The sequence below is a fragment of the Aquarana catesbeiana genome, linkage group LG05 (genome assembly GCF_042186555.1).
Source record: "Aquarana catesbeiana isolate 2022-GZ linkage group LG05, ASM4218655v1, whole genome shotgun sequence".
Taxonomy (NCBI): Eukaryota; Metazoa; Chordata; class Amphibia; order Anura; family Ranidae; genus Aquarana; species Aquarana catesbeiana.
In genome coordinates, this window is record NC_133328.1 from 10,919,830 (window position 1) to 10,935,004 (window position 15,175).

Genomic DNA, 15,175 nt, shown 5'->3' on the forward strand with positions numbered 1-15,175 from the left:
TACAAGAGGCTTGAAAGAGACCATGAGCTTTGCCTACGGCCACACCACCCTGAATGCGCCCGCTCTCGTCTGATCTCGGAAGCTAAGCAGGGTCGGGCCTGGTTAGTACTTGGATGGGAGACCGCCTGGGAATACCAGGTGCTGTAGGCTTTTGCTTTTCTTCCAGCAGGGGTCACTCTCCTCTATGCCTCTTTTTACATTCTCTTTTAACAAAACCCGCTCTGCAAGCCCTCCTGCACACCTAGCTCCTACAAAATCACCAGTCCAGCCCCCACTTTTTCTTCGCCCTCCTCCCTTTCCTCACCCCTTCTTTCAAAAATACACTTTCTTTCTTCTTTCTCTCTCTCCCTCCCTCCCTCCCTCCCTACCTCAGGAGCTTGCCACGCATCCAGTCCCTGTAGACAGCAAAGCAACGGCCGGACGCAACCCCCACCTAGCTAGCCCCCATCCTACATCCCGCTTAGGCTCCACGGCCCAGCCCTTTTCCAGCGCTCTCCTCAGCCGTTTTGGTGCTATCACTCCTCCTCTTTAGTCGCCCTTGCGCCAACACATTCTGCCGCGCTCCCCAGGCTGGGGGAAGCTCGCACGCGGACTGCCGAAGCCAGCGAGAAGCCACAGAGCCGACGGGTCGTGAAACCTGCGCCCTGAAGCGGCTAGGGTGTAGGCAGCAGGTTGCCTACAGGAGCGTGGTTTTAGTTAGCGGCTGCCCCAGGCTGGGAGGGAAAGAGTTAATGCGTGCGCTGCCGGGGTTTTTTTTGGATCCAGCCTACCCGCCGGTCATAAAAAATTTAGGGGAAGGCTGGGTTTCGGGGGATCAGGCAGCGCTTGCAGGAGGCCTACTAGGGTTGCCACCTCATCCCTTTAAACCCAAACACATATGAATTACACAGGTTCTGAGGCTAATTGAATGCAGATAAGGCAACGAGTGAGTTTAATTACCACCTTAATCAGCCACAGAATTTCTGTAATTAATATGTGTTCGGATATAAAGGGATGAGATGGCAACTCAAAGACCAACATGAACTACTACCTTGTAGAGGTAGTCCTGGGCAGCCAGTCAGTGGCAGTTTGGGTCAGGATATGACCATTGTTCATGTTGAACTGTAATGCCCAAGACTTCTCAGTAAAGTTGCGTCAAGTGTTCTAAGCCTCCTCTGAAGTCATTGAAAGGGACTCCATCATGCATGTTGGTCTCCAGGCCTATTGAAAAGAACTTGGGTGAGTATGGCACATGTGAGGTATGAAGCGACGCTACAAGAAAAGGTCTACCTACTGGGCAAGTCAAGCAGTTGCTTGACTGCAGCCAGTGGTGAGGCATGGCGCCTGCTATAGGTGAGGGTAGAGTTGCAACCCCATCCCTTTAAACCCGAACACATAGGAATTACACAGGTTCTGAAGGCTAATTTAAGGCAGATAAGGGCAACAAGTGAGTTTAATTACTACCTTAATCAGCCTCAGAAGCTGCGTAATAAATAAGTGTTCGGGTTTAAAGGGATGAGGTGGCAACCCTAGGTCAGAGGTCCTCTGGTAGCCAGGGGGGGGTGGATGTACTGGCTCCCTCCGCAGCGGTCGGTTTCCAGTAGCTAGCGGAACGGAAGCCAGGTTCCGGAGATCCATGGGCTGGCCACCTGGTATGAAAGCGAAGGCGTTAACAAGTGCAGGCATGAGGCCCCGCGCTACATGCGCCCTGCTGCTCCTCTTCCTTTGGTGCAAAGCCTTGTCAGGGAAAAGGTTAAAAGTCAGGCCAGGGGAAGCCAGAAAGGAGCCTTTGAAGCCAGGCTGAGTATGTGTGTGAGAAGGTGCAGGCAGGAAGAGGTTAAAGAGGCAGCAAGAGGCAGGGGGGTTGAAGAGAGCGAGCGAGCGAGCGAGCGAGCGAGAGAGAGGAGAGACGACAAGGTGGGGTGTGCTGCGTTGCTTGTCAAAAGGCACTGCTGATTGTAGCAAAGTCAAGGAAAGGCGGAGCCAGGCTGCCGGTGACAAGTACAAGAGGCTTGAAAGAGACCATGAGCTTTGCCTACGGCCACACCACCCTGAATGCGCCCGCTCTCGTCTGATCTCGGAAGCTAAGCAGGGTCGGGCCTGGTTAGTACTTGGATGGGAGACCGCCTGGGAATACCAGGTGCTGTAGGCTTTTGCTTTTCTTCCAGCAGGGGTCACTCTCCTCTATGCCTCTTTTTACATTCTCTTTTAACAAAACCCGCTCTGCAAGCCCTCCTGCACACCTAGCTCCTACAAAATCACCAGTCCAGCCCCCACTTTTTCTTCGCCCTCCTCCCTTTCCTCACCCCTTCTTTCAAAAATACACTTTCTTTCTTCTTTCTCTCTCTCCCTCCCTCCCTCCCTCCCTACCTACCTCAGGAGCTTGCCACGCATCCAGTCCCTGTAGACAGCAAAGCAACGGCCGGACGCAACCCCCACCTAGCTAGCCCCCATCCTACATCCCGCTTAGGCTCCACGGCCCAGCCCTTTTCCAGCGCTCTCCTCAGCCGTTTTGGTGCTATCACTCCTCCTCTTTAGTCGCCCTTGCGCCAACACATTCTGCCGCGCTCCCCAGGCTGGGGGAAGCTCGCACGCGGACTGCCGAAGCCAGCGAGAAGCCACAGAGCCGACGGGTCGTGAAACCTGCGCCCTGAAGCGGCTAGGGTGTAGGCAGCAGGTTGCCTACAGGAGCGTGGTTTTAGTTAGCGGCTGCCCCAGGCTGGGAGGGAAAGAGTTAATGCGTGCGCTGCCGGGGTTTTTTTGGATCCAGCCTACCCGCCGGTCATAAAAAATTTAGGGGAAGGCTGGGTTTCGGGGGATCAGGCAGCGCTTGCAGGAGGCCTACTAGGGTTGCCACCTCATCCCTTTAAACCCAAACACATATGAATTACACAGGTTCTGAGGCTAATTGAATGCAGATAAGGCAACGAGTGAGTTTAATTACCACCTTAATCAGCCACAGAATTTCTGTAATTAATATGTGTTCGGATATAAAGGGATGAGATGGCAACTCAAAGACCAACATGAACTACTACCTTGTAGAGGTAGTCCTGGGCAGCCAGTCAGTGGCAGTTTGGGTCAGGATATGACCATTGTTCATGTTGAACTGTAATGCCCAAGACTTCTCAGTAAAGTTGCGTCAAGTGTTCTAAGCCTCCTCTGAAGTCATTGAAAGGGACTCCATCATGCATGTTGGTCTCCAGGCCTATTATAAAGAACTTGGGTGAGTATGGCACATGTGAGGTATGAAGCGACGCTACAAGAAAAGGTCTACCTACTGGGCAAGTCAAGCAGTTGCTTGACTGCAGCCAGTGGTGAGGCATGGCGCCTGCTATAGGTGAGGGTAGAGTTGCAACCCCATCCCTTTAAACCCGAACACATAGGAATTACACAGGTTCTGAAGGCTAATTTAAGGCAGATAAGGGCAACAAGTGAGTTTAATTACTACCTTAATCAGCCTCAGAAGCTGCGTAATAAATAAGTGTTCGGGTTTAAAGGGATGAGGTGGCAACCCTAGGTCAGAGGTCCTCTGGTAGCCAGGGGGGGGTGGATGTACTGGCTCCCTCCGCAGCGGTCGGTTTCCAGTAGCTAGCGGAACGGAAGCCAGGTTCCGGAGATCCATGGGCTGGCCACCTGGTATGAAAGCGAAGGCGTTAACAAGTGCAGGCATGAGGCCCCGCGCTACATGCGCCCTGCTGCTCCTCTTCCTTTGGTGCAAAGCCTTGTCAGGGAAAAGGTTAAAAGTCAGGCCAGGGGAAGCCAGAAAGGAGCCTTTGAAGCCAGGCTGAGTATGTGTGTGAGAAGGTGCAGGCAGGAAGAGGTTAAAGAGGCAGCAAGAGGCAGGGGGGTTGAAGAGAGCGAGCGAGCGAGCGAGAGAGAGGAGAGACGACAAGGTGGGGTGTGCTGCGTTGCTTGTCAAAAGGCACTGCTGATTGTAGCAAAGTCAAGGAAAGGCGGAGCCAGGCTGCCGGTGACAAGTACAAGAGGCTTGAAAGAGACCATGAGCTTTGCCTACGGCCACACCACCCTGAATGCGCCCGCTCTCGTCTGATCTCGGAAGCTAAGCAGGGTCGGGCCTGGTTAGTACTTGGATGGGAGACCGCCTGGGAATACCAGGTGCTGTAGGCTTTTGCTTTTCTTCCAGCAGGGGTCACTCTCCTCTATGCCTCTTTTTACATTCTCTTTTAACAAAACCCGCTCTGCAAGCCCTCCTGCACACCTAGCTCCTACAAAATCACCAGTCCAGCCCCCACTTTTTCTTCGCCCTCCTCCCTTTCCTCACCCCTTCTTTCAAAAATACACTTTCTTTCTTCTTTCTCTCTCTCCCTCCCTCCCTCCCTCCCTACCTACCTCAGGAGCTTGCCACGCATCCAGTCCCTGTAGACAGCAAAGCAACGGCCGGACGCAACCCCCACCTAGCTAGCCCCCATCCTACATCCCGCTTAGGCTCCACGGCCCAGCCCTTTTCCAGCGCTCTCCTCAGCCGTTTTGGTGCTATCACTCCTCCTCTTTAGTCGCCCTTGCGCCAACACATTCTGCCGCGCTCCCCAGGCTGGGGGAAGCTCGCACGCGGACTGCCGAAGCCAGCGAGAAGCCACAGAGCCGACGGGTCGTGAAACCTGCGCCCTGAAGCGGCTAGGGTGTAGGCAGCAGGTTGCCTACAGGAGCGTGGTTTTAGTTAGCGGCTGCCCCAGGCTGGGAGGGAAAGAGTTAATGCGTGCGCTGCCGGGGTTTTTTTGGATCCAGTCTACCCGCCGGTCATAAAAAATTTAGGGGAAGGCTGGGTTTCGGGGGATCAGGCAGCGCTTGCAGGAGGCCTACTAGGGTTGCCACCTCATCCCTTTAAACCCAAACACATATGAATTACACAGGTTCTGAGGCTAATTGAATGCAGATAAGGCAACGAGTGAGTTTAATTACCACCTTAATCAGCCACAGAATTTCTGTAATTAATATGTGTTCGGATATAAAGGGATGAGATGGCAACTCAAAGACCAACATGAACTACTACCTTGTAGAGGTAGTCCTGGGCAGCCAGTCAGTGGCAGTTTGGGTCAGGATATGACCATTGTTCATGTTGAACTGTAATGCCCAAGACTTCTCAGTAAAGTTGCGTCAAGTGTTCTAAGCCTCCTCTGAAGTCATTGAAAGGGACTCCATCATGCATGTTGGTCTCCAGGCCTATTGAAAAGAACTTGGGTGAGTATGGCACATGTGAGGTATGAAGCGACGCTACAAGAAAAGGTCTACCTACTGGGCAAGTCAAGCAGTTGCTTGACTGCAGCCAGTGGTGAGGCATGGCGCCTGCTATAGGTGAGGGTAGAGTTGCAACCCCATCCCTTTAAACCCGAACACATAGGAATTACACAGGTTCTGAAGGCTAATTTAAGGCAGATAAGGGCAACAAGTGAGTTTAATTACTACCTTAATCAGCCTCAGAAGCTGCGTAATAAATAAGTGTTCGGGTTTAAAGGGATGAGGTGGCAACCCTAGGTCAGAGGTCTTCTGGTAGCCAGGGGGGGGTGGATGTACTGGCTCCCTCCGCAGCGGTCGGTTTCCAGTAGCTAGCGGAACGGAAGCCAGGTTCCGGAGATCCATGGGCTGGCCACCTGGTATGAAAGCGAAAGCGTTAACAAGTGCAGGCATGAGGCCCCGCGCTACATGCGCCCTGCTGCTCCTCTTCCTTTGGTGCAAAGCCTTGTCAGGGAAAAGGTTAAAAGTCAGGCCAGGGGAAGCCAGAAAGGAGCCTTTGAAGCCAGGCTGAGTATGTGTGTGAGAAGGTGCAGGCAGGAAGAGGTTAAAGAGGCAGCAAGAGGCAGGGGGGTTGAAGAGAGCGAGCGAGCGAGCGAGAGAGAGGAGAGACGACAAGGTGGGGTGTGCTGCGTTGCTTGTCAAAAGGCACTGCTGATTGTAGCAAAGTCAAGGAAAGGCGGAGCCAGGCTGCCGGTGACAAGTACAAGAGGCTTGAAAGAGACCATGAGCTTTGCCTACGGCCACACCACCCTGAATGCGCCCGCTCTCGTCTGATCTCGGAAGCTAAGCAGGGTTGGGCCTGGTTAGTACTTGGATGGGAGACCGCCTGGGAATACCAGGTGCTGTAGGCTTTTGCTTTTCTTCCAGCAGGGGTCACTCTCCTCTATGCCTCTTTTTACATTCTCTTTTAACAAAACCCGCTCTGCAAGCCCTCCTGCACACCTAGCTCCTACAAAATCACCAGTCCAGCCCCCACTTTTTCTTCGCCCTCCTCCCTTTCCTCACCCCTTCTTTCAAAAATACACTTTCTTTCTTCTTTCTCTCTCTCCCTCCCTCCCTCCCTCCCTACCTCAGGAGCTTGCCACGCATCCAGTCCCTGTAGACAGCAAAGCAACGGCCGGACGCAACCCCCACCTAGCTAGCCCCCATCCTACATCCCGCTTAGGCTCCACGGCCCAGCCCTTTTCCAGCGCTCTCCTCAGCCGTTTTGGTGCTATCACTCCTCCTCTTTAGTCGCCCTTGCGCCAACACATTCTGCCGCGCTCCCCAGGCTGGGGGAAGCTCGCACGCGGACTGCCGAAGCCAGCGAGAAGCCACAGAGCCGACGGGTCGTGAAACCTGCGCCCTGAAGCGGCTAGGGTGTAGGCAGCAGGTTGCCTACAGGAGCGTGGTTTTAGTTAGCGGCTGCCCCAGGCTGGGAGGGAAAGAGTTAATGCGTGCGCTGCCGGGGTTTTTTTGGATCCAGCCTACCCGCCGGTCATAAAAAATTTAGGGGAAGGCTGGGTTTCGGGGGATCAGGCAGCGCTTGCAGGAGGCCTACTAGGGTTGCCACCTCATCCCTTTAAACCCAAACACATATGAATTACACAGGTTCTGAGGCTAATTGAATGCAGATAAGGCAACGAGTGAGTTTAATTACCACCTTAATCAGCCACAGAATTTCTGTAATTAATATGTGTTCGGATATAAAGGGATGAGATGGCAACTCAAAGACCAACATGAACTACTACCTTGTAGAGGTAGTCCTGGGCAGCCAGTCAGTGGCAGTTTGGGTCAGGATATGACCATTGTTCATGTTGAACTGTAATGCCCAAGACTTCTCAGTAAAGTTGCGTCAAGTGTTCTAAGCCTCCTCTGAAATCATTGAAAGGGACTCCATCATGCATGTTGGTCTCCAGGCCTATTGAAAAGAACTTGGGTGAGTATGGCACATGTGAGGTATGAAGCGACGCTACAAGAAAAGGTCTACCTACTGGGCAAGTCAAGCAGTTGCTTGACTGCAGCCAGTGGTGAGGCATGGCGCCTGCTATAGGTGAGGGTAGAGTTGCAACCCCATCCCTTTAAACCCGAACACATAGGAATTACACAGGTTCTGAAGGCTAATTTAAGGCAGATAAGGGCAACAAGTGAGTTTAATTACTACCTTAATCAGCCTCAGAAGCTGCGTAATAAATAAGTGTTCGGGTTTAAAGGGATGAGGTGGCAACCCTAGGTCAGAGGTCCTCTGGTAGCCAGGGGGGGGTGGATGTACTGGCTCCCTCCGCAGCGGTCGGTTTCCAGTAGCTAGCGGAACGGAAGCCAGGTTCCGGAGATCCATGGGCTGGCCACCTGGTATGAAAGCGAAGGCGTTAACAAGTGCAGGCATGAGGCCCCGCGCTACATGCGCCCTGCTGCTCCTCTTCCTTTGGTGCAAAGCCTTGTCAGGGAAAAGGTTAAAAGTCAGGCCAGGGGAAGCCAGAAAGGAGCCTTTGAAGCCAGGCTGAGTATGTGTGTGAGAAGGTGCAGGCAGGAAGAGGTTAAAGAGGCAGCAAGAGGCAGGGGGGTTGAAGAGAGCGAGAGAGAGGAGAGACGACAAGGTGGGGTGTGCTGCGTTGCTTGTCAAAAGGCACTGCTGATTGTAGCAAAGTCAAGGAAAGGCGGAGCCAGGCTGCCGGTGACAAGTACAAGAGGCTTGAAAGAGACCATGAGCTTTGCCTACGGCCACACCACCCTGAATGCGCCCGCTCTCGTCTGATCTCGGAAGCTAAGCAGGGTCGGGCCTGGTTAGTACTTGGATGGGAGACCGCCTGGGAATACCAGGTGCTGTAGGCTTTTGCTTTTCTTCCAGCAGGGGTCACTCTCCTCTATGCCTCTTTTTACATTCTCTTTTAACAAAACCCGCTCTGCAAGCCCTCCTGCACACCTAGCTCCTACAAAATCACCAGTCCAGCCCCCACTTTTTCTTCGCCCTCCTCCCTTTCCTCACCCCTTCTTTCAAAAATACACTTTCTTTCTTCTTTCTCTCTCTCCCTCCCTCCCTACCTCAGGAGCTTGCCACGCATCCAGTCCCTGTAGACAGCAAAGCAACGGCCGGACGCAACCCCCACCTAGCTAGCCCCCATCCTACATCCCGCTTAGGCTCCACGGCCCAGCCCTTTTCCAGCGCTCTCCTCAGCCGTTTTGGTGCTATCACTCCTCCTCTTTAGTCGCCCTTGCGCCAACACATTCTGCGGCGCTCCCCAGGCTGGGGGAAGCTCGCACGCGGACTGCCGAAGCCAGCGAGAAGCCACAGAGCCGACGGGTCGTGAAACCTGCGCCCTGAAGCGGCTAGGGTGTAGGCAGCAGGTTGCCTACAGGAGCGTGGTTTTAGTTAGCGGCTGCCCCAGGCTGGGAGGGAAAGAGTTAATGCGTGCGCTGCCGGGGTTTTTTTGGATCCAGCCTACCCGCCGGTCATAAAAAATTTAGGGGAAGGCTGGGTTTCGGGGGATCAGGCAGCGCTTGCAGGAGGCCTACTAGGGTTGCCACCTCATCCCTTTAAACCCAAACACATATGAATTACACAGGTTCTGAGGCTAATTGAATGCAGATAAGGCAACGAGTGAGTTTAATTACCACCTTAATCAGCCACAGAATTTCTGTAATTAATATGTGTTCGGATATAAAGGGATAAGATGGCAACTCAAAGACCAACATGAACTACTACCTTGTAGAGGTAGTCCTGGGCAGCCAGTCAGTGGCAGTTTGGGTCAGGATATGACCATTGTTCATGTTGAACTGTAATGCCCAAGACTTCTCAGTAAAGTTGCGTCAAGTGTTCTAAGCCTCCTCTGAAGTCATTGAAAGGGACTCCATCATGCATGTTGGTCTCCAGGCCTATTGAAAAGAACTTGGGTGAGTATGGCACATGTGAGGTATGAAGCGACGCTACAAGAAAAGGTCTACCTACTGGGCAAGTCAAGCAGTTGCTTGACTGCAGCCAGTGGTGAGGCATGGCGCCTGCTATAGGTGAGGGTAGAGTTGCAACCCCATCCCTTTAAACCCGAACACATAGGAATTACACAGGTTCTGAAGGCTAATTTAAGGCAGATAAGGGCAACAAGTGAGTTTAATTACTACCTTAATCAGCCTCAGAAGCTGCGTAATAAATAAGTGTTCGGGTTTAAAGGGATGAGGTGGCAACCCTAGGTCAGAGGTCCTCTGGTAGCCAGGGAGGGGTGGATGTACTGGCTCCCTCCGCAGCGGTCGGTTTCCAGTAGCTAGCGGAACGGAAGCCAGGTTCCGGAGATCCATGGGCTGGCCACCTGGTATGAAAGCGAAGGCGTTAACAAGTGCAGGCATGAGGCCCCGCGCTACATGCGCCCTGCTGCTCCTCTTCCTTTGGTGCAAAGCCTTGTCAGGGAAAAGGTTAAAAGTCAGGCCAGGGGAAGCCAGAAAGGAGCCTTTGAAGCCAGGCTGAGTATGTGTGTGAGAAGGTGCAGGCAGGAAGAGGTTAAAGAGGCAGCAAGAGGCAGGGGGGTTGAAGAGAGCGAGCGAGCGAGCGAGAGAGAGGAGAGACGACAAGGTGGGGTGTGCTGCGTTGCTTGTCAAAAGGCACTGCTGATTGTAGCAAAGTCAAGGAAAGGCGGAGCCAGGCTGCCGGTGACAAGTACAAGAGGCTTGAAAGAGACCATGAGCTTTGCCTACGGCCACACCACCCTGAATGCGCCCGCTCTCGTCTGATCTCGGAAGCTAAGCAGGGTCGGGCCTGGTTAGTACTTGGATGGGAGACCGCCTGGGAATACCAGGTGCTGTAGGCTTTTGCTTTTCTTCCAGCAGGGGTCACTCTCCTCTATGCCTCTTTTTACATTCTCTTTTAACAAAACCCGCTCTGCAAGCCCTCCTGCACACCTAGCTCCTACAAAATCACCAGTCCAGCCCCCACTTTTTCTTCGCCCTCCTCCCTTTCCTCACCCCTTCTTTCAAAAATACACTTTCTTTCTTCTTTCTCTCCCTCCCTCCCTCCCTCCCTACCTCAGGAGCTTGCCACGCATCCAGTCCCTGTAGACAGCAAAGCAACGGCCGGACGCAACCCCCACCTAGCTAGCCCCCATCCTACATCCCGCTTAGGCTCCACGGCCCAGCCCTTTTCCAGCGCTCTCCTCAGCCGTTTTGGTGCTATCACTCCTCCTCTTTAGTCGCCCTTGCGCCAACACATTCTGCGGCGCTCCCCAGGCTGGGGGAAGCTCGCACGCGGACTGCCGAAGCCAGCGAGAAGCCACAGAGCCAACGGGTCGTGAAACCTGCGCCCTGAAGCGGCTAGGGTGTAGGCAGCAGGTTGCCTACAGGAGCGTGGTTTTAGTTAGCGGCTGCCCCAGGCTGGGAGGTAAAGAGTTAATGCGTGCGCTGCCGGGGTTTTTTTGGATCCAGCCTACCCGCCGGTCATAAAAAATTTAGGGGAAGGCTGGGTTTCGGGGGATCAGGCAGCGCTTGCAGGAGGCCTACTAGGGTTGCCACCTCATCCCTTTAAACCCAAACACATATGAATTACACAGGTTCTGAGGCTAATTGAATGCAGATAAGGCAACGAGTGAGTTTAATTACCACCTTAATCAGCCACAGAATTTCTGTAATTAATATGTGTTCGGATATAAAGGGATGAGATGGCAACTCAAAGACCAACATGAACTACTACCTTGTAGAGGTAGTCCTGGGCAGCCAGTCAGTGGCAGTTTGGGTCAGGATATGACCATTGTTCATGTTGAACTGTAATGCCCAAGACTTCTCAGTAAAGTTGCGTCAAGTGTTCTAAGCCTCCTCTGAAGTCATTGAAAGGGACTCCATCATGCATGTTGGTCTCCAGGCCTATTGAAAAGAACTTGGGTGAGTATGGCACATGTGAGGTATGAAGCGACGCTACAAGAAAAGGTCTACCTACTGGGCAAGTCAAGCAGTTGCTTGACTGCAGCCAGTGGTGAGGCATGGCGCCTGCTATAGGTGAGGGTAGAGTTGCAACCCCATCCCTTTAAACCCGAACACATAGGAATTACACAGGTTCTGAAGGCTAATTTAAGGCAGATAAGGGCAACAAGTGAGTTTAATTACTACCTTAATCAGCCTCAGAAGCTGCGTAATAAATAAGTGTTCGGGTTTAAAGGGATGAGGTGGCAACCCTAGGTCAGAGGTCCTCTGGTAGCCAGGGGGGGTGGATGTACTGGCTCCCTCCGCAGCGGTCGGTTTCCAGTAGCTAGCGGAACGGAAGCCAGGTTCCGGAGATCCATGGGCTGGCCACCTGGTATGAAAGCGAAGGCGTTAACAAGTGCAGGCATGAGGCCCCGCGCTACATGCGCCCTGCTGCTCCTCTTCCTTTGGTGCAAAGCCTTGTCAGGGAAAAGGTTAAAAGTCAGGCCAGGGGAAGCCAGAAAGGAGCCTTTGAAGCCAGGCTGAGTATGTGTGTGAGAAGGTGCAGGCAGGAAGAGGTTAAAGAGGCAGCAAGAGGCAGGGGGGTTGAAGAGAGCGAGCGAGCGAGCGAGAGAGAGGAGAGACGACAAGGTGGGGTGTGCTGCGTTGCTTGTCAAAAGGCACTGCTGATTGTAGCAAAGTCAAGGAAAGGCGGAGCCAGGCTGCCGGTGACAAGTACAAGAGGCTTGAAAGAGACCATGAGCTTTGCCTACGGCCACACCACCCTGAATGCGCCCGCTCTCGTCTGATCTCGGAAGCTAAGCAGGGTCGGGCCTGGTTAGTACTTGGATGGGAGACCGCCTGGGAATACCAGGTGCTGTAGGCTTTTGCTTTTCTTCCAGCAGGGGTCACTCTCCTCTATGCCTCTTTTTACATTCTCTTTTAACAAAACCCGCTCTGCAAGCCCTCCTGCACACCTAACTCCTACAAAATCACCAGTCCAGCCCCCACTTTTTCTTCGCCCTCCTCCCTTTCCTCACCCCTTCTTTCAAAAATACACTTTCTTTCTTCTTTCTCTCTCTCCCTCCCTCCCTCCCTCCCTCCCTCCCTTCCTCCCTCCCTCCCTTCCTCCCTACCTCAGGAGCTTGCCACGCATCCAGTCCCTGTAGACAGCAAAGCAACGGCCGGACGCAACCCCCACCTAGCTAGCCCCCATCCTACATCCCGCTTAGGCTCCACGGCCCAGCCCTTTTCCAGCGCTCTCCTCAGCCGTTTTGGTGCTATCACTCCTCCTCTTTAGTCGCCCTTGCGCCAACACATTCTGCGGCGCTCCCCAGGCTGGGGGAAGCTCGCACGCGGACTGCCGAAGCCAGCGAGAAGCCACAGAGCCGACGGGTCGTGAAACCTGCGCCCTGAAGCGGCTAGGGTGTAGGCAGCAGGTTGCCTACAGGAGCGTGGTTTTAGTTAGCGGCTGCCCCAGGCTGGGAGGTAAAGAGTTAATGCATGCGCTGCCGGGGTTTTTTTGGATCCAGCCTACCCGCCGGTCATAAAAAATTTAGGGGAAGGCTGGGTTTCGGGGGATCAGGCAGCGCTTGCAGGAGGCCTACTAGGGTTGCCACCTCATCCCTTTAAACCCAAACACATATGAATTACACAGGTTCTGAGGCTAATTGAATGCAGATAAGGCAACGAGTGAGTTTAATTACCACCTTAATCAGCCACAGAATTTCTGTAATTAATATGTGTTCGGATATAAAGGGATGAGATGGCAACTCAAAGACCAACATGAACTACTACCTTGTAGAGGTAGTCCTGGGCAGCCAGTCAGTGGCAGTTTGGGTCAGGATATGACCATTGTTCATGTTGAACTGTAATGCCCAAGACTTCTCAGTAAAGTTGCGTCAAGTGTTCTAAGCCTCCTCTGAAGTCATTGAAAGGGACTCCATCATGCATGTTGGTCTCCAGGCCTATTGAAAAGAACTTGGGTGAGTATGGCACATGTGAGGTATGAAGCGACGCTACAAGAAAAGGTCTACCTACTGGGCAAGTCAAGCAGTTGCTTGACTGCAGCCAGTGGTGAGGCATGGCGCCTGCTATAGGTGAGGGTAGAGTTGCAACCCCATCCCTTTAAACCCGAACACATAGGAATTACACAGGTTCTGAAGGCTAATTTAAGGCAGATAAGGGCAACAAGTGAGTTTAATTACTACCTTAATCAGCCTCAGAAGCTGCGTAATAAATAAGTGTTCGGGTTTAAAGGGATGAGGTGGCAACCCTAGGTCAGAGGTCCTCTGGTAGCCAGGGGGGGGTGGATGTACTGGCTCCCTCCGCAGCGGTCGGTTTCCAGTAGCTAGCGGAACGGAAGCCAGGTTCCAGAGATCCATGGGCTGGCCACCTGGTATGAAAGCGAAGGCGTTAACAAGTGCAGGCATGAGGCCCCGCGCTACATGCGCCCTGCTGCTCCTCTTCCTTTGGTGCAAAGCCTTGTCAGGGAAAAGGTTAAAAGTCAGGCCAGGGGAAGCCAGAAAGGAGCCTTTGAAGCCAGGCTGAGTATGTGTGTGAGAAGGTGCAGGCAGGAAGAGGTTAAAGAGGCAGCAAGAGGCAGGGGGGTTGAAGAGAGCGAGCGAGCGAGCGAGAGAGAGGAGAGACGACAAGGTGGGGTGTGCTGCGTTGCTTGTCAAAAGGCACTGCTGATTGTAGCAAAGTCAAGGAAAGGCGGAGCCAGGCTGCCGGTGACAAGTACAAGAGGCTTGAAAGAGACCATGAGCTTTGCCTACGGCCACACCACCCTGAATGCGCCCGCTCTCGTCTGATCTCGGAAGCTAAGCAGGGTCGGGCCTGGTTAGTACTTGGATGGGAGACCGCCTGGGAATACCAGGTGCTGTAGGCTTTTGCTTTTCTTCCAGCAGGGGTCACTCTCCTCTATGCCTCTTTTTACATTCTCTTTTAACAAAACCCGCTCTGCAAGCCCTCCTGCACACCTAGCTCCTACAAAATCACCAGTCCAGCCCCCACTTTTTCTTCGCCCTCCTCCCTTTCCTCACCCCTTCTTTCAAAAATACACTTTCTTTCTTCTTTCTCTCTCTCCCTCCCTCCCTCCCTACCTACCTCAGGAGCTTGCCACGCATCCAGTCCCTGTAGACAGCAAAGCAACGGCCGGACGCAACCCCCACCTAGCTAGCCCCCATCCTACATCCCGCTTAGGCTCCACGGCCCAGCCCTTTTCCAGCGCTCTTCTCAGCCGTTTTGGTGCTATCACTCCTCCTCTTTAGTCGCCCTTGCGCCAACACATTCTGCGGCGCTCCCCAGGCTGGGGGAAGCTCGCACGCGGACTGCCGAAGCTAGCGAGAAGCCACAGAGCCGACGGGTCGTGAAACCTGCGCCCTGAAGCGGCTAGGGTGTAGGCAGCAGGTTGCCTACAGGAGCGTGGTTTTAGTTAGCGGCTGCCCCAGGCTGGGAGGGAAAGAGTTAATGCGTGCGCTGCCGGGGTTTTTTTGGATCCAGCCTACCCGCCGGTCATAAAAAATTTAGGGGAAGGCTGGGTTTCGGGGGATCAGGCAGCGCTTGCAGGAGGCCTACTAGGGTTGCCACCTCATCCCTTTAAACCCAAACACATATGAATTACACAGGTTCTGAGGCTAATTGAATGCAGATAAGGCAACGAGTGAGTTTAATTACCACCTTAATCAGCCACAGAATTTCTGTAATTAATATGTGTTCGGATATAAAGGGATGAGATGGCAACTCAAAGACCAACATGAACTACTACCTTGTAGAGGTAGTCCTGGGCAGCCAGTCAGTGGCAGTTTGGGTCAGGATATGACCATTGTTCATGTTGAACTGTAATGCCCAAGACTTCTCAGTAAAGTTGCGTCAAGTGTTCTAAGCCTCCTCTGAAGTCATTGAAAGGGACTCCATCATGCATGTTGGTCTCCAGGCCTATTGAAAAGAACTTGGGTGAGTATGGCACATGTGAGGTATGAAGCGACGCTACAAGAAAAGGTCTACCTACTGGGCAAGTCAAGCAGTTGCTTGACTGCAGCCAGTGGTGAGGCATGGCGCCTGCTATAGGTGAGGGTAGAGTTGC

General features: G+C 53.2%; 8 non-coding genes across 8 annotated transcripts; all 8 read left to right on the plus strand.

Moving 5' to 3' along the window:
* The first annotated feature begins 31 nt into the window (after window positions 1–31).
* LOC141146563 (5S ribosomal RNA) lies at window positions 32–150 on the plus strand. The gene has a single exon (XR_012244956.1). It is a non-coding gene; the product is annotated as a 5S ribosomal RNA (ribosomal RNA).
* Window positions 151–2,012: 1,862 nt separating this feature from the next.
* Window positions 2,013–2,131, plus strand: LOC141146564 (5S ribosomal RNA). The gene has a single exon (XR_012244957.1). It is a non-coding gene; the product is annotated as a 5S ribosomal RNA (ribosomal RNA).
* A 1,857-nt stretch (window positions 2,132–3,988) lies between these two features.
* On the plus strand, window positions 3,989–4,107 carry LOC141146565 (5S ribosomal RNA). The gene has a single exon (XR_012244958.1). It is a non-coding gene; the product is annotated as a 5S ribosomal RNA (ribosomal RNA).
* Window positions 4,108–5,964: 1,857 nt separating this feature from the next.
* LOC141146238 (5S ribosomal RNA) lies at window positions 5,965–6,083 on the plus strand. The gene has a single exon (XR_012244790.1). It is a non-coding gene; the product is annotated as a 5S ribosomal RNA (ribosomal RNA).
* Window positions 6,084–7,924: 1,841 nt separating this feature from the next.
* LOC141146567 (5S ribosomal RNA) lies at window positions 7,925–8,043 on the plus strand. Its single transcript, XR_012244960.1, has one exon. It is a non-coding gene; the product is annotated as a 5S ribosomal RNA (ribosomal RNA).
* A 1,845-nt stretch (window positions 8,044–9,888) lies between these two features.
* Window positions 9,889–10,007, plus strand: LOC141146568 (5S ribosomal RNA). Its single transcript, XR_012244961.1, has one exon. It is a non-coding gene; the product is annotated as a 5S ribosomal RNA (ribosomal RNA).
* A 1,848-nt stretch (window positions 10,008–11,855) lies between these two features.
* On the plus strand, window positions 11,856–11,974 carry LOC141146570 (5S ribosomal RNA). The gene has a single exon (XR_012244962.1). It is a non-coding gene; the product is annotated as a 5S ribosomal RNA (ribosomal RNA).
* A 1,885-nt stretch (window positions 11,975–13,859) lies between these two features.
* Window positions 13,860–13,978, plus strand: LOC141146571 (5S ribosomal RNA). The gene has a single exon (XR_012244963.1). It is a non-coding gene; the product is annotated as a 5S ribosomal RNA (ribosomal RNA).
* The last annotated feature ends 1,197 nt before the right edge of the window (window positions 13,979–15,175 follow it).